Below are 20,452 nucleotides of genomic sequence, written 5' to 3' on the forward strand. Positions count from 1 at the left end.
TGGACATATGGAGGGATTAACTCAAACTGTAAAACCACAGAGTGCCTGGAGGCAGGTAAAGGCTGTCAGGATAAGGCAGCAGGGAGCAGTGCATTAGTCTCCCTTAGACTGGGTGTAACTGGGCAGAAAAGGAATGCTTGCCATTACCCCAGTACAACTAAAATTGCTAAAAGGAACTAAGATGGTTCCTACATATACCTTTTTAGATCCAGGCAGTTCAGCCCCTTTCTGGAGTGAGAACTTGATGAAAAAAACTCAATGCAAATATACAGAAAATAGAAATTCTGCTAAAGACTATGGCAATAGTGAAGCCAGTCACAACCTATAAGGTAAATTATTTGGAGGTTAGTTATATAAAAGAGTGTTCTGGAGTGTGCGCGAACAGTTTTTCCAGCAACGTGCACTACCCCGGCGGTTTTCGCTTTCGCTGTTGTGCACTGTCTCCATGTTAAAATCTGTCTCCTGCTGAACGGGTTTAGATGTGCTCTACAATATGAACAACCTTTCTGTGTGCCCCCGCCCTCCAGTCCGGCCTGGCCTGGGACAAAATGTCCAGTTGTCTCCCCTTATCGGCCGCCCTGGGTTTAAGTATAACATTTATTCTATACTGTATATGATGGACAACCATGGGAATGTTCTTAGCTACAATGATTTTTCTTTAAAACACAGCTTTCTGTGCCTTTCTAAGGAATTTCAAACATTTGTAAATGCCATCCTTCAAAAGTCTGGTTGTTTTACTATTCTTTCATATTTTTCTGTGACACCTTCTCTTCCAGCTTTATATATAGGAATTACATTTTATATTATATCATGTATTAGGATGACTGAGGATCATTACCTGCGGGTACTCATATGTGACGTCACCATGTTCGGGTGTGATAAAAAACTTGACTAGTAAAGAAGTGGTACGCACTGTACAGTTCGAGTAAACAAGTGTCTGTGTTTTTGATTTCATTCAGAATCACTGTCTAATTAATCTAAGACAGACAGAAATGTAACACTGGCAACAAGGATATCGAACAAGTGGAGTGTATTTGCACGTTGCAGCCGAAAAAATTTAGAAAAGTGGAATTTAAAACTTTGAGTGTTTTTCAGACCCAACCACGCTAGGGCCAAGATGGACAAGATGGCTCAAGTCTTTTGAATTATATGCGGATCGTAAGGGACTTATCATCACAGAAGAATCAGTGGATGCAACTAAACAGAGGAGAACCTTATTATTACACCTTGCGGAACCAGATGTACAGGACATCTTTTCAACTTTGGAAAACACGGGGGAGGTTACTGACTACGATGCAGCAGTGACTGCTTTGAATTCATACTTTGTGCCCCAAGTTAACGCAGCATTTGCTCGGCAGGCTTTTCGTAAGCTGACACAGAAAACAGGTTAGACAGTGCAAAAATTTGCTACTCGTCTGCGGTAAGCCGCAAAAGACTGTATTTTTCGAGCAGACACAGATAATCAGATAAGAGATGTCATTCTCAGCAAATGCATCTCAGATTATGTTAGGAGAAAACTGTTAAAAGAAGGGCCGAATCTAACGCTCGCTCGCTCAGTGGAATTGGCCTCTCAGTGTGAAAGAATTGAGGAGCAAATATCAGTTATGTCACCAAAAGCCGATTCAGGCTCCGTTAATCACATTGTGCCAAAAAGAGGGAAAAGTGAGAGAGAATTTAAAGGCACAAGGTACAGCAAAAGAAGACACACAGACAAAAAAGATGACAAAACAGAAAGAAAATGCTACAGATGCAGATGCAATGATTACTTAGGCAGAGACCAAACTTGCCCTGCACGTGGACAAGTGTGTCATAAATGCAATGGCAAGGATCATTTTTCAAAAATGTGCCATACAAAATGTTCAAAAAAGCAACATGTCAACAATGTGGAAGAACAAATGGATTATGCATTTGTAGTCCATGAGGATAATATAACAGAGAGACTGACCTTCCTTGTGGGTGGTGTTAAATTAAGACTTCTAATCGATTATGGTGCCACGAGTAATGTGATTGATGAAGGCATGTGGGAAAATCTCAAATCAGAGAACATAAAATGCAAGTCATCCATTCCTGAAACAGAGAGAAAGCTCTACTCATACTCCTCAAACCAACCTCTAACAGTGAAGGATGCATTCACCTGTGAAGTGCAAATAGCAAACAGAACAGAGCAGGCTGAATTCATTGTGATCAGAGGAAAAGGGGAACCACTCTTAGGAAGAGAGACTGCTGTTAAGCTGGGAGTGTTGAAAATTGGTGCTGATATATCTGCTGTAACTAACAGAAAACAAGCGCTACAGCAAAAATACCCACAAGTATTCAACGGGATTGGTAAGCAGAACACAAACCAAGTTGCGTTGTACATAGACCCAAATGTAAAACCAGTGGCGCAGCCGCTCAGATGCATACCGTTTAATCTCAGAGGGGTGGTGGAGCGGAAAATAAAAGAGCTAATGGACATAGACATTATTGATCATGTCAGTGGTCCCACCCCTTGGGTGAATCATGTGGTCATTGTGCCTAAGCCAACTCAGAGATAAGACTATGCCTAGACATGAGGCAGGCAAACTGTGCCATAGTAAGGGAACGCTACCCTATACCTACTGTGGATGAGATTCTCAAGGGCATCAATGGCTCAATTGTATTCAGTAAGCTGGATTTGAAGTGGGGTTATCACCAGTTGGAGTTCAGCCCTGAATCACTGAGATCACCACGTTTACGGTGCATAATGGTGTGTACCATTATAAAAGACTGATATTCGGTGTGTCCTCAGCCAGCGAACAGTATCAACATGAGATTGCCAATGCATTAGCTGGGATTGAAGGTGTTGAAATCATCTAGGATGACGTGATTGTTCATGCTGGTGATCAAGAGACACATAACCAACATCTGCACATGGTCATGGCAAGACATGCTGAGGGTGGACTAACTCTAAACCCTGAAAAGTGCCAGTTCAACATGACCAAACTAATATTCATGGGAATTCTTTTATCAGAGAAAGGAATTGGTCTGACAGAAGAGAGGGTGTGAACCCCCATTGTCAGAACCCCTCCAACACTTGATAAGAAATAACACATGTTTTGAGTTTGGACAAGAGCAAAAACATGCATTCAGCACACTGAAAGACGGACTAGCTAAAGCAAGCACTTTAGCATACTTCAGTAAAGACATACCTATGTGAGCCGCTGTCTGACAGACTGTGAACGCAGATATTCAAAGACAGAAAAAGAGGCCCTTGCCCTCGTTTGGGAATGTGAGAGGTTACATCCATATGTTTATGGCTGGAAATTGTATTTGGTCACCGACCACAAACCTTTAGAAGCCATATACAGCCCTCGCTTCAAACCCTGTGCTCATATAGAGCGATGGGTCCTCCAATTACAACCGTATAACTTCAGAGTAGTATACATACCTGGCAAGCTAAACATTGCAGTACTATTGTCAAGGCTGCTAGGGGAGACATCAAAAACAGAGAAACATACACACGGATCTGAGGAGTATGTCAGATTTATTGCTGTAAACTCAACACCCAAAGTTCTGACTACCAGAGAGGTAGAGGAAGCCTCTGCTACTGACCCAGAGCTGATAGAGGTATGTGCCGCAATTAACAACAGACATTTTGAGAACTGTAAAGCATACACTGGTGGCCAAAAGTTTGGAATAATGTACAGATTTTGCTCTTATGGAAAGAAATTGGTACTTTTATTCACCAAAGTGGCATTCAACTGATCACAATGTATAGTCAGGACAATAATAACATGACAAATTATTATTATTACAATTTGAAAAAAAATGGTTAGAACTTCTCAAACTACTTAAAAGAGTTCTCATCAAAAAATCCTCCACATGCAGCAATGAGAGCTTTGCAGATCCTTGGGATTCTAACTGTCAGTTTGTCCAGATACTCAGGTGACATTTCATCCCACGCTTCCTGTAGCACTTGCTATAGATGTGGCTGTCTTGTCGGGCAATTTTCATGCACCTTACAGTCTAGCCGATCCCACAAAAGCTCAATGGGGTTAAGATCCATAACGCTCTTTTCCAATTATCTGTTTTCCAATGTCTGTGTTTCTTTGTACACTCTAAACTTTCCTTTTTGTTATTATGTTTCAAAAGTGGCTTTTTCTTTGCAATTCTTCCCATAAGGCCTGCACCCCTGAGTCTTCTCTTTACTGTTGCACATGAAACTGGTGTTGAGTGGGTAGAATTCAATGAAGCTGTCAGCTGATGACATGTGAGGCATCTATTTCTCAAACTAGAGACTCTGATGTACTTATCCTCTTGTTTAGTTGTACATCTGACCTTCCACATCTCTTTCTGTCCTTGTTAGAGCCAGTTGTCCTTTGTCTTTGAAGACTGTAGTGTACACCTTTGTATGAAATCTTCAGGTTTTTTTTTTTTTTTTTTTTGGCAATGTCAAGCTCTGTATAGCCTTCTTTCCTCAAAACAATGATTGACTGACGAGTTCTAGAGAAAGCGGTTTCTTTTCTTTTTTGTTTCTTTTTTTTTCACCATTTTTGACCTAATATTGACCTTAAGACATGCCAGTCTATTGCATAATGTGGCAACACAAAAACAAATACAAAGTTAAGCTTCATTTAATGAAACAAATAGCTTTCAACTGTGTTTGATATAGTGGCAAGTGATTTTGTAGCAACAAATTAGCAATTTAGCATGATTACTCAAGGATAAGGTGTTGGAGTGATGGCTGCTGGAAATGGGGCCTGTCTAGATTTGATCAAAAATGACTTTTTTCAAATAGTAATGGTGCTGTTTTTTACATCAGTAATGTCATGACTATACTTTGTTGGAAGATGAAAGAACTCCATTTCAAAATCTTAAATGATTTCCAGGGTTGTATTTGAACCAATTTTAATAATTTAGTTAATATCTTTTAAATTAGTTTAACTTTTTTTGACAGCCTGAATATTCAACTCAGTTATTCTTAACACACAACCTGAACAATATTCAAAATTAATTCTTAAACTATTTGTGGTGAGTATTTCAATATTTCAAGTGAAAGGTGACTATCAATTGACTGTTCTCTTTCTTGACTGTTGTCTGCCATATAATTCAGTAAGAGGCTCAAAGGCTAAAAGAAGGAAATGGATTTAAGAAAAGGAATTTAACTAAGATAAGGATTTAACTAAATGATGTAACAAAAAAGTGCAAGTATGGAGAGATGCGGTCCTCAACAAAAGAGGTTAAACACCAGTACTGGCGCATTAAGTTGTTCTAATTGTGAGTCCAGCAGTTTACTATACCTATCGTTGTGTTTTGTTTATGATTATACCACGGGTCTGTTGAATGCTTGATTCTGATTGGTTGACGGACGTTCTAAGGTGTGCAATTACTTTTCAAGTAAACGCACAGCTATAAAGTTGTTCCAGGTCTTGACTGCGTAACGGTTCCATATCACTTCACCAAATTATTACAGTTATTTCAAAGAGCCCTACAGGCTACCACAACAAAATAACCAATAAAAACAAAGACATTGGTTAAGTACATTGGAGAAGAATGTCCTACATTTATTTCAATTTCGATTGAAAAGCGTCCTTGGGCTCCCTCTCTCTCTCTCTCTCTCTCTCTCTCGCTCTTGTCTCACCCACCCACCCACACACCTTACATGCTACCACAACAAAATAACCATATAAACAAAGTTTCGCTGCGCGTCGGGACCACATTACCACCTCAGTGTGCATTATTTTTCAATAATTCAGTGGTCCATCATCAATTATTCCTTACATGTAAGTGAAGTTGTCTTGTTTTATTTAGGTTGATAAACGGATAGAATTTCATGCACTCAAACAAACAAAATCATAACAAAATTCCATCAAATTGAATACGTTTGAAAAAAAAAGATTAATTACTAAAATGTAAATATATTGAGCTTTTATTAATTTAATTATGTTATGAAACTGAAATGCGTAAATATTAAATATAGGCAATTTTTTTGAATGTGCAGTCCTGAGGATCATTTGATTGGACATTTATTAGACAAACATTTTTATCACTTTTTGTTTATTTTGTATATTTTTGGCATATTTTAAAGTGCTGACATGCCACGATTTCAGACACATATATACAGGCAAGTGATAAAGAAGCATCTTCTGGCTGCAGCCTCTGCTTCACAACACCAGGAAGTGAACATATATCATGTGCTCTGCTTTAGGAGGTGTTTAGGTTAGTGTGGTTTGCAAGCCTCAGTCCAGTTTTTATTCAATGGAATGTTATAGTTCTCTCACCAGTGATTTTAGTTACTGTCAATTTTTTATTAACATTTGCCTCGTGCTTATTTTTAAATAATTAATTATTAGGAAAGTGAGAAAATGAGCATACAAATTGTAACTTATTTTAATAGATTTTATTTATTTTTGAATGTTTGGTGATGTTTTAGTTGAGCTTATGCATGTGCATATCTATCAAAGCCATGACTCATGTTGCATTATAGATGATAACAAAGGTATTGGGGGGAAAAAATGTAATTTTCAGCAGCTTAAAGGGTAAAGTGACAAATCTGTGCCCCCTTCAAAATTTCAAATGCCCCCTCGGGTAAATTATCCTGGCTCCGACTCTGATGATTTCTATCCATCCAAAGGTTTCATTAGGTCATTAAGATTTAGAGAAAAACAGGGCTAAAGGCACACCCTAAGGAAAATTTGCTTTTTTTCTGACCACAAAGTGTTTCAAGATTCAAGAAATAAATGAATTTGTATTGATTATGGACAGTGCAGCATAATTTGTATGAAAATAAATTACAACAGAAGTTTGTTTTGAATAAAATTCATTAAAAAGTGGCAAGGGGGCCTTTTACTGTCAGAGTGCAGGGAAGGCAGGACCCAAGGGCAGAGGGAAAGTTCAATCAATTGGATTTATTAATCAAACACAAAACAGTTCCTTTTCAAACTCAAATAAAACAAGCCCAGGCAAACTTGATCCTCCCCCAAGATGCGGGCAGAGATCTGAGGAATCCTCCTCCTCAACAGCTGGGCACCGAACTGGCGAGGGTGGTGGCCAACGAGCACAGAAGGTAACTCCTCTTCTGGAACTAACTGCAGCCAGCTCCAACTGCACAACAGTAACAGTTACAGACACCACAGTAACAGTAAACACACACAGTGGCAGTAAACAGTGATCTGACATCGGACATGACACACACAGGAGTTTTAATAAGAGAAACAAACACGAGGCAGGCGTCGCTCGCAGCTGAAAGTGGTAATGATAAGCGTTCCCATGGAAACAATCAGGGTTCCCATGGAAACGCTGATTCAGCATGCCAGTGACACCTGAAACACACAAGAGCAAAACGTAAACACACTTTGACAAAAAAGACAAGGGACGATGATGCCATGGTCCTCCACAGGCATAACACACAACCTGGCAAGGTGCCATGACCGTGACATCACCGGAGAGCACACGGCGGCAAATCATGCAGAGCGATAACCCACCGCCAGACCCATGCACCCACACAAAACACAAACACAGGACAGACAAGGGACAATCATGCCATGGTCCACCACAGGTGAACACACAAATCTCACTGGAGAGCGCACGGCAGTGACATGCGCATGGCCGTCCAAACAACCGGACCCATGCACTCACACAAAGGGGGAACACAAAACACAAAGGCAGGCTGATATTGCCACGGTCCTGTCAGGTATCACCAAAACCTGACAGGGCGACCGGACCATGACAGTACCCCCCCTTACATTTTTTACATTTACATTTTATGCATTTGGCAGATGCTTTTATCCAAAGCAAATTACAGTGCCCTCATTACAGGGACAATCCCCCTGGAGCAACCTGGAGTTAAGTGCCTTGCTCAAGGACACAATGGTGGTGGCTGTGGGGATTGAACCAACAAACTTTTGCTTACCAGTTCAGTGCTTTAGTCCACTACACCACCACCACTCCTTGAAGGGATGCTTCCTGGCATCCCAAACGGGAACATAAAAAAAACAAAACAACACAAACACTTAACAAAGAACAAGAAACAAGGAAAGGGCGGGAAACCAGGGAGAGAGTTTAAGGAAAGGGGAGGGGTCTGGAGACTGGGGAGGGGGCCTTAGGGTAAGATCTGGGAACTGGGCGGCCACTGCCAGACAGGGTTCAGGGGGGAGAGGCTCAGGGGGCAGAGATGTGGACAGCTCTGACGTGGACGCTGATAACGACAGGGGAACAGCCTCCATGGCTGTGAGCACAGGCAGTAATGGGAAAACAGCCTCCATGGATGTGGGCACTGGCAGTGGCTGGGGAACAGCCTTCATGGCTGTGAACACAGACTGGGACAGGGAAACGACCTCCATGGTCGTGGGCACTGGTAGTGGCAGGGGACCAGCCTTCATGGCTGTAAACACAGGCAGGGACAGGGGAGCGACCTCCGTGGTCAGGGACACTGGCAGGGACAGGGGAACAGTCCAGTGGCTGTGAGCGCTGGCAGCGGCAGCAGAGGAACAGCCTTCGTGGCTCTGGGTGCTGGCAGCGGCAGCAGGAGAACAGCCAACGTGGCCCTGGCTGCTGGCAGCAGCAGCAGGGAAACAGCCTTCGTGGCTCTGGTTGCTGGCAGCGGGATGGCTGAGGCTTCAGGTGCTGGCTCTGGAATTGAAGAGGCTTTAGGCGCCAGCTCTGGGACGGACGAGGCTTTAGGCGCTGGCACTGGGACGGCTGAGGCTTCAGGCGCTGGCACTGGGACGGCTGAGGCTTCAGGCGCTGGCACTGGGATGGCTGAGGCTTCAGGCGCTGGCTCTGGGATGGACGAGGCTTCAAGCGCTGGCACTGGGATGGCTGAGGCTTCAGACACTGGCTCTGGGATGGACGAGGCTTCAAGCGTTGGCACTGGGACGGACGAGGCTTCAAGCGTTGGCACTGGGATGGACGAGGCTTCAAGCATTGGCACTGGGATGGACGAGGCTTCAAGCATTGGCACTGAGACGGACGAGGCTTCAAGCGCTGGCACTGGGACGGACGAGGCTTCAAGGACTCTCTCATTGGCCATGGCAGGGATGGGTGCTGGCTCATTAGCCGCACATAAGGTAACTCCTCTTCTGGAACTAACTGCAGCCAGCTCCAACTGCACAAGAGCACAGTTAAACACATCAGTAACAGTTACAGACACCACAGTAACAGTAAACATGCACAGTGGCAGTAAACACGGTAACAGTAAACAGTGATCCGACATCGGACATGACACGCGGGGGTTTAAATAAGATAAACAAACACAAGGCAGGCGTCGCTTGCAGCTGAAGGTTGTAATGATCAGTGTTCCCATGGAAACAATCAGGGTTCCCATGGAAATGCTGATTCAGCATGCCAGCGACACCTGAAACACATAAAGGCAAAACATAAACACACTTTGACAAAAAAGACAAGTGACGATGATGCCACGGTCCTCCACAGGCGTAACACACAACCTGGCAAGGTGCCATGACCGTGACATCACCGGAGGGCACACGGCGGCATATCGTGCAGAGCGATAACCCACCGCCAGACCCGTGCACCCACACAAAACACGAACACAAGATAGACAGGGGACGATGATGCCACGGTCCACCACAGGCATAACACACAACATGGCAAGGTGCCGTGACATCACCGTAGAGTGCATGGGGGTGACACGCGCACGCCGGTCCAAACAACCAGACCCGTGCGCTTACACAAAGGGGGAACACAAAATACAAAGGCAGGCCGATACTGCCATGGTCCCGTCAGGCAGAACCTAAACCTGACAAAGTGACCGGACCGTGACATTTTACCCCATACCTGGGGTAAAAGGCTCCCTGACTTGGGGTAAAAAGCCCCCAGGGCGGTTATATTTACGTTTACATTTTTACATATAGTGTAGATACTGGGGCAATTGGTATAGGGCACAATTTGTCAACTTAATGCAAATACTTTTAAGACAGAAAGATGCTTTTTTGAGAAAAAAAATTAAGATAACACTTTCTTGTTAATTTCAATCACATTTGACATTTCATTACATCTCAAGTATTCTATAAGCAAATTAATCTCCATTGTGATTGGATCAGTCAATGTGAGCCCACTTAAATATTTATCTGTTTCTCACCCACACCTCTATCATACCACTTCTGAAGACATTTATTTAACCCCCCCCCCCCCCATAATTGATATTATTGTTGCTGTTCTGCTGCAGTACATTATGCACCCAGGACTCCAGACTGTGACTAAAATGGTCACAAATGCGACCAAAAATAATTGATTGTGACAATAATTTAAAATCTAGTCACCATTGGTGACAGTTGGGTTGTGTACGTTCATATGCGCTTTCGTCAGATATCATCTTGTGAGTTATTGAATACATCTTTAGAGCACGCACCAGTGTGTCTTGCACCGCTTTTCACCCATTCTGTTGTGATGACGAGCTCGCTGCACCGCACGCAACAACAAACCCAGCATGAGAGAGTCGTGAACAAATTATTCTTTTGAAGCTCTTTCATGAATCATCCAAAAAGAACTGAGGATAAGAACTCAGGAGCTCAGGTTAGTAGTTTGAATCAGATTCACTTTCTAAGCAAATCAGCCATTAGTGAGCTCACAACTGAGGGCGCAGACATTTCAAAATAAGAGTCCCATGTATATTTCGGGCTTCTTTATAATTAAAAGTCCCGTATTGTGTACCACATTTTTCTTCTTCTGGTAATTATTGATTGGGATTGGAGTAGCACAATAAACTGAATCTGGAATTTCATTCAATTTGCTCTCTTGTAGTCTCTGGCCATCCGGTAACAGAAAAGAAAAAGGCAATATTTTAATATATATATATATATATATATATATAAAACTTTTGACACTTAGGACAATTGAGGGACTTGTACACAACTATTACACAAGGTGCAAACATTCACTGATGCTCAAGAAGACAACACACTACTATATGCATACTATACTTTATGTAAATATCTGTAATGTAGATTCTGAAGAGCAGTACTAAATAAAAAAAAATCTTATATCTCTTATATTTGTATACATTTTGAAAGGGGTGTGAACATTTATGAGACAAAAGGGAATGCAAACTTATCTTCTCAACTACATATACTGTTTATTAAATCTTCGATTAATTATCAGCTGTCTTTCTTTCTTCTGCTTTCTATTGTGTTTCTGAACAGCAATCTAAATTGAGCAAATCTGTGATTTGGCGACTAAAAACAGCCACTTGGCTCCTTAATGTTTCAGTTTAAGAGCCAATGGCTCATAAGTATTTTTTTTTTTTTAGTCTGGAGCCCTGGCACCGCTGTATAGTTGTCATTAAGTTGTTGCAGGAATAACATGTTTAAATGTTTAAAAAGTTAAATTTTTTGCATGCTCAGTAGTCTAACACCGCTCGTCAATGTCATTAAATATTTTTGTGTATTTTCTTTATGCTAGCCAGATGATGTCGTCATTTTACAGATACATCAGTGAAGAAAAGAAATTCTAATTATATTCGTCTTTTGTTTGACACAGCACAAAAAAGAAAGAAAAGATGACTGAAACAGGCATATTGTTAGCAATGCAGACAAAGTGTATGTTTTGTACTGTGTGAACTAAAAAAATATATTTTAAAACCATAAAACATAAAATTTTGGTCGCATTTCAAAAACTTGAACACTTTTTAAGCCTTTGTTCAGAAAATAATAATTTTATTGCATTTAATATTTTAAAGGACAGAGGACCGTTTATATTTGTGGTGGATAAGGATGAATTCATAATCATTCTTGTGTTTAGGAAAGAAGATGAACATATAGGCCTAAGTCCAACTGCAATTAAGTCAATTCCAGGGCGTTTAGGAAATTGTAAAAAGAAGATTGTTCCATGGTGGACAAAAGAATGTGGGACAGCAGTTAAAGAGCGAAACAAAGCATTTAAAATACTACAAAGAACTCATAACTTTGAGGACCTGGTCAAATATAAGAGAATGCAAGCAAATGTAAGAAGAGCAGTTAAAACAACAAAAAGAGAATATTGGAGATCATTTTGTGAGACAGAGGAAAGAGAAACAGAAATTGATAAGGTGAATGAATGGGAGTAGGAGAGAATATAGATATGCAACATTAACAAACAACGAGGAGGCTGCGATAACTGAGGTAGAGAAAGCTGAAATGCTTATGAAAGCATTTGTTAAAATTCACTGTTCGGATAATATCACTGAAGAAGGTAGGAGAGGGCGAAAGGAAACTACATTAAAAAATAGAGAACTAATTTTAGAAAATGCTAATGATACATTGAACGTATCATTTACTATAGGAGAATGAAATACTGCTTTAAAGAATACTAGATTATCAGTGCCAGGTCAAGATCAGGTTTGTTATATAATGATGTTTAATCTAAGTGAATCATCCAAAAATATTCTTCTTGAGTTATATAATAAGGTGTGGGAATTGAGGAAATTGCCTAGTTGCTGGAAGGAAGCTGTGGGACCAATCCGTAAAGCAGGGAAGGAAGGTAGCAGTCCAAATGATTACAGACCAATTGCTTTAATGTTCCATATATGTAAAGTGATGGAGAAAATGATCAATCGGAGGTTAACATATTATATGGAAACTAAAGGATAAATTATCAAAGTGGATTTAGAAAAGGTAGAAGTACAATGGATCCTACAGTGTGTTTAGAATATGAAGTAAGTAGAGCACAGATTAACAGGGAAAGCGTAGTGGCAGTATTTTTTTATATCGAGAAAGCATACGATATGATGTGGACAGGGTTGGGAGGGTTACTTTTGAAATGTATTCCACTACAGATTACAGAATACATGCTGTAAAATGTCATTTGTAATGTATTCCATTAGATTACTCAAGGTCAGTAATGTATTCTAAATACTTTGGATTACTTCTTCAGCACTGGTAGATTTTTTCACTTGTTCTGACTATAAAAACTCTGCCAGTACAGTAAGACAAAATACACATGTTAAAAATACATTCTCTGAAAAACCTAAATATCTTATGCAGTGTTGTTTCTAAAACAAGATAAATCTAATTGATCTTGTTTTAAGGATTTTTAGATATTTTTACAGGAAAACAATACAAAAATTATTATCAAGTATATGATTTTTGCCCTAATATCAAAGGTCTTACTAGAAAAAAAAAAAAAATTATGATCTAACATTAATTTTTTTTTAATAAAACGTGCCTGGTAACGTGCATGTAAAATGGCTAGAAACAGCATTTTAGCTTAGCGTAAAGCTGACAATTTACACAAGGTTTATTTCTATTTCTTCTGCTCCAAACTTACTTCAAAATTACTTCTCTGTCTGCTCGTATGAATGTAACACATCATAAGAAAGTGTTTCACCGCTGTTCAAATGCACTTTGGATCACATCATATATATGTATAAATGTTTTCCATCTGAAAGGACTAAATATTACTGTAGTGGAATACAGTTACTTATATTTTGTATTTTAAATACCTAATCCCGTTACATGTATTCCGTTACTCCCTAACCCTGGATGTGGAAAGAGGGATTGATAATGAAACTACGAAAAGCGGGAGTTAAAGGAAAAATTATTAGATGGATTAAAAAAAAAATATTTGGTAGATCTATTCAAGTTCAAATTGGGCAGAATTACACAAGGAATTTGATTGTAGAAAATGGAACGCCACAGGGAAGTATAATCAGTCCTTTATTATTTTCTATTATGACTAATGATGTGTTTTTAAATATTAAAGAAGGAATAGCGTTCTCTCTTTTTGCAGATGATGGAGCGATTTGGAAATGAGGAAAGAATGTAGAATATATTGTTAAGAAAATGCAAGAAGCAATTACAAAAGTAGAAAAATGGTCGTATTGATGAGGGTATGTACAGGGGCTAATAGATCAACACCAAACACAGCATTACAGATTGAAATGGGAGAAATGCCTTTAGAACTCTGAAGAGTACAACTGTCATTAAATTATTGGGTCAATATACAAGTTCACAATCAAGAACACCCCACAAGAGTCACTATAAAACCATGTTGGGATAAAGAAAAGCTGGATCCTCAGTGGTTGTTACTGCAACCTACTGTAGATACAGTATGACACTGTTAAAGAAAACAAGGATCAGGGGTCTAAACCAAATAACACATAAGTGCATGCCAGGATAATTATTATAGCTATGTCCATATATATTCAGATGCATCGAAAATTATTGAAAACAAAATAGGTGTGGCATTCACGGTTCTGGATTCAATATTCAGGTTAATAAAAGAATCTTTTAGTGTACACTGGAGAAATGGTAGCAATCTTACTGGCTTTACAGTGGGTTAAGGAAAAAAGACCATTGAGGTCCCTTATATGTTCTGACTCAAGTTCATCATTAATAACATTAAAAACATGTCATACTGAAAGTACACTGTAAAACATGATAGCCCCATTAAGTTATGTTAACTTATTTCTTATCTTTAACTCCAATTGTCATGACAAGATTTGGATACTGAACTCAAGTTTATAAGTTTTCAAAAAAGTAAACTTAAAGTAATCCATTGTCTTGACTACTTGTGAGTTTGGTCTGGGTTTTCAATGTTCATTTAACTCATGTCTGTAAGTTATAAGTTGAAAAAGGGGAAGGGGGAGGTGGAGGAGGAGGGGTGATACTGAGTGGGAAATACAGAGAAGTTGCCGCATTTTTGAGTGAGCTGGAGTAGCTGAATTTCTGTTGAGTAAGACAAAGGCGTCGAGGAGGTGAGTTTGTATTTTTTAATTTGTGTTGATAAATTATAATAACGTTGCCGCTTTCTTGCATGGTGAAAAGTTCAGCACATTGACCGTGCTCTGCGAATGTGACTGCACCAGTTCTGTAAAACACTGGAGAAACCTGGATATTATTTTGATGAATTGGATGTTTCTACAACCAGTCTTTATTAGAACCTATTGTCCTGAATGAATTCCCAAGCCAGTGTTAAAGCTTGTGTAACATTGTTCTTGTTAAAATAAATGTTATATTTTTGAGCAGATAAGTTCATTCAGTGTAAATAAGGAAACTGGCAAACTTGCCATTATTAGTCAAGATGAGAACTATATGAGAACTTGACTTAAAATGGCAATTGATATGAATATAGTTTAAGTTATCTTAACTTGAAAGTGTGAGTTGAAACAGTGAGGAATTGTATGTTTATTTGACAAGATAAAGTGAGTTTTCTTGAATTGATAATGTAACATTGTAACTCAGAGTATCAATTTGAAACAACAAATGAACATTAGTTAAACAACTTGTAAAACATAACTATTTGAGTTGAAACAAAGGTTATCTTCAAGTTGAGTTTACTCACGTTTTTTAAGGCAGCAGGTGAACTTTCTTTTCTAAGTTTAACCAACTTGAAATGTTTTACAGTGTAGAGCAGACGTTTTGACTGAGATACTTCAAACAATATACAGGATTCAGATGATGGGATTAACTGTAACTTTTTGTTGGGTACCAGCTCATGAAGGGGTAAAAGGAAATGAGATGGCAGATGAGAGTGCAAAAGACACCACAAAGAAAAGAGATATAGACATAAATGTGAAATATAGTAAGACTGAATTGAAAAGTTTAATTAAACAACATATGAGGAGTATGGCAAAAACAGTTGGAGGAGGATAGAACAGGAAGATGGTTTTGAAACATTCAAAGAAATGTTGGTAAAGGTAGAGTAACAGGGCAAAATAGAAGAGAAGAAACAATAATCTCTAGACTTAGATTTGGTCATACAGCACTTAACAGTACTTTGAACACAATAGGGAAACATGATTCAGGGAAATGTGATGTTTGTAATCAGGAAGAAACAGTAGAGCATGTTATGATGATCTGTCCAGGGTAGAGTAATGAAAGAAAGATATTGATTTCTAACCTTAAGAAAATGAAGATGATTTTTGAGTTGACAGGCATTCTGGGAAAAATTCATGGGATGAATGTTTTACATTTTTAATATAATATATGAAAGTGACAGAGTTAAAATAATATAGGGCTGAGTTTCTCAAAAGCATCGTAAGCCTAAGTAATGGTCTCTGCGATAAGCTTAAGCTTGTGATGCTTTTGGGATACGCAGCCTGGGTCAGTCAGGAGGAGATACAGTGCATTTGTACAAAGAATAGCGTAATTTGATCCCGGCCCACACTCCCAACCAGCAGGTGGCGGTAATGCGCCTTTCGTTGTATGCCAACCCCCATAAAAAAGAATAATAAAAAAAGAATTAAGAAGAAGAAACCAAGCAGTAGAAGGATCTCCGACACATATTGTGACGTCATAAGGGCTGCAACACGGCTTCAGTCTGCTGAGAGACTTGTGTGGGTCAAATCAGTTTTCTTCTGTTGTCATACATATGGAGATCTAGTTGTGTATAGAAGTGAAGAAACATTGTTTTTCATTTGGATTCTGCCTGTTTAAGGAGGTTTCACTGAAATATGAACAAATAAAAGAAGACACGGTGCTGTAAGTAATGAAATTGGTGAGTTTCACCCCTTCTTTTATTTTCATTTGCCCCCTGTATCAGACGGGTGAAGTGCATGTGATGATATTTCATGTTGTGCACGACAGAGTTATGATGATTATCTCTTAGAAGTCACTAATGAAGTTAAAGTGGAACCATTCACTTGTATTTCTGTAATCGATTAAATTGTGAAACTACTTGTTTACAATGTGCCGTAGTCGCCTGATCGAAATAAGATGTAACTGTTCGAGAGATGGGAAAAGAAATGTTCTGAACATTACTGTGTGCAGCGTCTTCAAAGCTTTAATTCAGCACAAGTAAAAGCTGACAGGTAAAGCGCATTTCAGCGTTTTCCTCACATGGAGGTCTGTATCAGACATAACACACATCAGCTTGAACCGCACATGAAGGAGGCTCGTAAATGTTGTCAGCACCAGCGCTCTTGAATCATGAAACGACTACACGCTTCAATGCATCAACCCGTTTTATTAAACGTATGTTTGAATCTCTATTTTGTGTTATTGCCTCAATAGCCTACTTTCCGTCCACTTTTCGCGCTATTTTGTTATCGACAAAGTGAAAATGCGTATAAAAAATGTTTGCGCAATTTGTCGTCTTGTGCCCGTTTCCATTCAAATGGCCTTTTATCGATAAAAATGCTGTGCGTGATGACGTCATGCCTAAAACAACACTTTGTCGCCCAAGTTTTGGTTTATCGCAAAAGAAATCTGCCCTTAATCCGTTTCCAGTCAGAAATGTGTGTTTATCGCTAACATTTTTTCCTCTGAAGTTTTGGTAAAATGGGGAGAGTATTGAGACAATTCATTAAAATGAGCCAGCTTACTGTCATTTTAATTTCACAAATAAATGCAATCAGAAGATGAGGAACTGCAATCTAAAGGGAGCTGTTGTCCTTCTGATTGGACTGTAATGTTGGTCCTGATGTTGTGTCTATCGCAGTTTGTCACCGGTTCCAGATCAAAATCACTGAGGGTGCTTCTGAAAATAGTGGGGGTGCTCTGTATAAAGTGGAGATGTATCATAATTACACATTTTTTAATAGATTAAATCATGTTTAAATGCTACTTAAACAACGTAAAGACATTTTCGTTTTTTTTTTTAATGTACAAAACATTCATTGCTTTGGGGTCCCCCCCCCCCCATGATCTGTTGCTGAAAATGACAGCAAAATTCTGTGCCTGCAGATTAGGACATACTGATTTGCAAAATCATAGACATTTGTAAGTTTTGATATGCATTCACAAAATGCAAGGATTTTTGTGTGTTTGCTGGTATTCAAGAAAATCTGCTTGCCAATTTACAGTATTAGTCTTACATATTCAATTGAGCAGGGGTGTGCAATTATTTTGGTACTGGGGCCACATCAGCCGTTAAGTAGGACATGGAAGAGAGAAGATTAAACAGTTCTGCATAGTTTGATTTTTTTAAGCCCACATGCACTCAATGAATGATGCACAATTTTCTTAAGTGTATACTAATGGGACCATTCTGTGATTGCTTGAAGTTTTGCTGCTATACTTTCTATCATGTGTTAGTCAAACTGAATAAAGTCTGAATAAAATTATTAATTGATTATTTTACCATACTTCAATGCAATGGTAATTTAGTATTCAATTTAACACTCTATATCAGGAGTCTGGTTTGAAAGTAAAATAAAATATTTGGGAAAGAGATTCTAAAAGCTTATTTTAATGTTGGACCCGTTTACTTGTTTTATTCTCAGAACATTATCAACCTGTTTACATGCTCATGGGTCATGATGTGGGTCTTGTCAATGTTTGGCACCCCATTCAGCACACAACTGAATAAAACAGGCTGCATGACACAGATAAATGATTACTGCCAGTGTAACATTCGCATACAGGTATGAGGGGACTTCAGCATTTTACAAATAACACAAAGAATAAATATATTCCTCTCTCACTTCGTTTTACTCGCGAGTCCCGTCCATGCACTATTGAGCGCTAAGTTGTTGTTTGTTTGTTTTTTGTGGAGAGAAAGCGCATGAACTCGCATGTATGGTTGCCAGATTGCATAAATTAGGTATGACATAAGGAGGAATATTTCCAATTTGTGCAACTATAAATCTCTGATTGGGGTGTTGCATATATTATCTGGCAACCTTGAGCATATTAAAAGCTTGTGGGTGCGATAGGTCCAAAAGCCAGATAAATGAAAAATCTAATAAAAAATGTTCATGATAAATTGACCTGCGGGCAGTAGTTTGCCCTGGTCTGCAATTGAGGGTGCTCTAAATTTCATTTGAGGGTGCTTAGCACTGGGACTGGTAGGTTGCCACCATTTCCAACCCAAAAGTGAATCGCCATGGCACTGTTCAAGCTGGCAACCTGCACCAAGTATTGGAGGAAACTTTAAGTCTTACTATAAGGACCATCCATCCATGTGTATATGCTGTGTGCACAGCTATTAAAGAAAAATTGATGCGGTGTAATTGCAGGGTTTACATATGATTCATTCCTGATATTCAATAGGCTATTTTGAACAATCATCTAAAGCATCGCCATCACAACTGCATTATGTCCCGCATATTTCTCCAACAACTTTTAACGACCAACTGAACTTGATTGTCATCTAAAATTAATTTTAGTGCCATAACGCAATTTACATTTTCTGAAGATGCTCAGCAAATGCGATCCGAGGTAAAGAGGGTTAGATTTAAAATATTTAAAAGTTTTAAAAGGTTCAAAAGCTGGTTTTCTGAAAGTGAACTCCGCATTGGACAAATAATTCTGATAGTTTATAGTCTTGAAAAAAGTGTAGAACATTCTGAGAATGTCATTCAGCCGACTTTTTTCGTCTACAGAACAGGGTAAGGCTAATTTAAATTTGTGTAAAGAAAAGGCATATATAGGTCTAAAAAAATATATTTTTTTGTTTAGTAATTAATTATTTTATTTAATGCTTTATTCATTTGGTAATTTATTAAGCCTAATTTAATATAGGGAATTTTGCTGTCATTCTTTCAAAAGTATAAACAATAATTTAATAGAATTGGTCTGTTAGTGTTCCAAAAAAAGCACACTAAAGCTTTTCTCCTAGTATTGTGTATTTCTTTTTAATTTAAAATATCTTTGTGCACAGAAATTGTATTTTTTTTTTGTATTATGGGCTAATTCCATGACTGCGTCTATTATTTTGAATAGTGTGGAAAAGCAACTTTAATAAACAAACGGATGTCTACCGCGATTAAATTAATCACAAACAGTGACCATTAATTTGTTCTCCATGCACTTGTCGATGTGCATGATACGAGATATTTGTGTTGGCACTCCTGGAAGTGTCATGTTTGCAGCATCGGATCTACAGTACTGTGCAAAAGTCTTAGGCACATAAGATGTTTCACAAAAGCATTTGTCTTAAGATGGTTATTTATATCTTCAGCTTTAGTGTGTCAATAGGAAATATAAATGTTAGACTCCCAAACATTACTTCTGCAAATAGAAAAATTAGAATAGAAGAACAGGGAGCCCTGCAACAGATGTCATGGCCCCCACAAAGCCCCCCACTGAACATCATGTCAGTCTAAGATTACATAAAGAGACAGAAGCAATTGAGACAGTCTAAATAGATAGAAGAACATTGGCGAATTCTCCAAGAAGCTTGAAACATCATATCTGCCAACAACCAAGAAAAACTGTGTCCAGGTGTACCTAGGAGAATTGCTGCTGTTCTAAAGGCAAAGGTGGTCACACCGAATATTGATTTAGCTTTTTTATGTTTACTGCACTTTGTATGATGTTAACTGATAAATGAAAACTATTTATGGCATTATTTTTGAAGACATCTCACTATGCAATTTTTTTTTTTTACAAGTGCCTAAAACTTTTGCACAGTGCTGTATATGCCGTTAAGATCAATCCACAATCACGTACATTAAATTGACTTTCAAGGATGTATACCTTGTCGTCATGATTAACACAAACAACAGCAAATTCTCTCATGTGACACTACATTTTTGCGTTAATGGCAATTTTCTCGACAAAAATTGTTTCCAAACCACTTTTTCGCGACATTTGATGTATTGACATAGAGTTTATGC

General features: G+C 38.8%; 1 protein-coding gene across 4 annotated transcripts in view; it reads left to right on the plus strand.

Annotated features, from left to right (window-relative positions):
• LOC127440769 (gastrula zinc finger protein XlCGF57.1-like) overlaps nucleotides 1–20,452 on the plus strand; it is a 216,730-nt gene that overhangs the window by 155,860 nt on the left and 40,418 nt on the right. The window contains exon 2 of one of the 4 annotated variants that reach the window (XM_051697632.1): nucleotides 16,333–16,389. The gene's annotated coding sequence lies outside the window, so the exon portion shown is untranslated. Of the gene's footprint in view, nucleotides 1–14,557; nucleotides 14,648–16,163; nucleotides 16,390–20,452 lie in introns of those variants that run through there. The other 3 variants (XM_051697633.1, XM_051697634.1, XM_051697638.1) reach the window with 3 other exon arrangements.

The sequence above is a fragment of the Myxocyprinus asiaticus genome, chromosome 5 (assembly GCF_019703515.2).
Source record: "Myxocyprinus asiaticus isolate MX2 ecotype Aquarium Trade chromosome 5, UBuf_Myxa_2, whole genome shotgun sequence".
Taxonomy (NCBI): Eukaryota; Metazoa; Chordata; class Actinopteri; order Cypriniformes; family Catostomidae; genus Myxocyprinus; species Myxocyprinus asiaticus.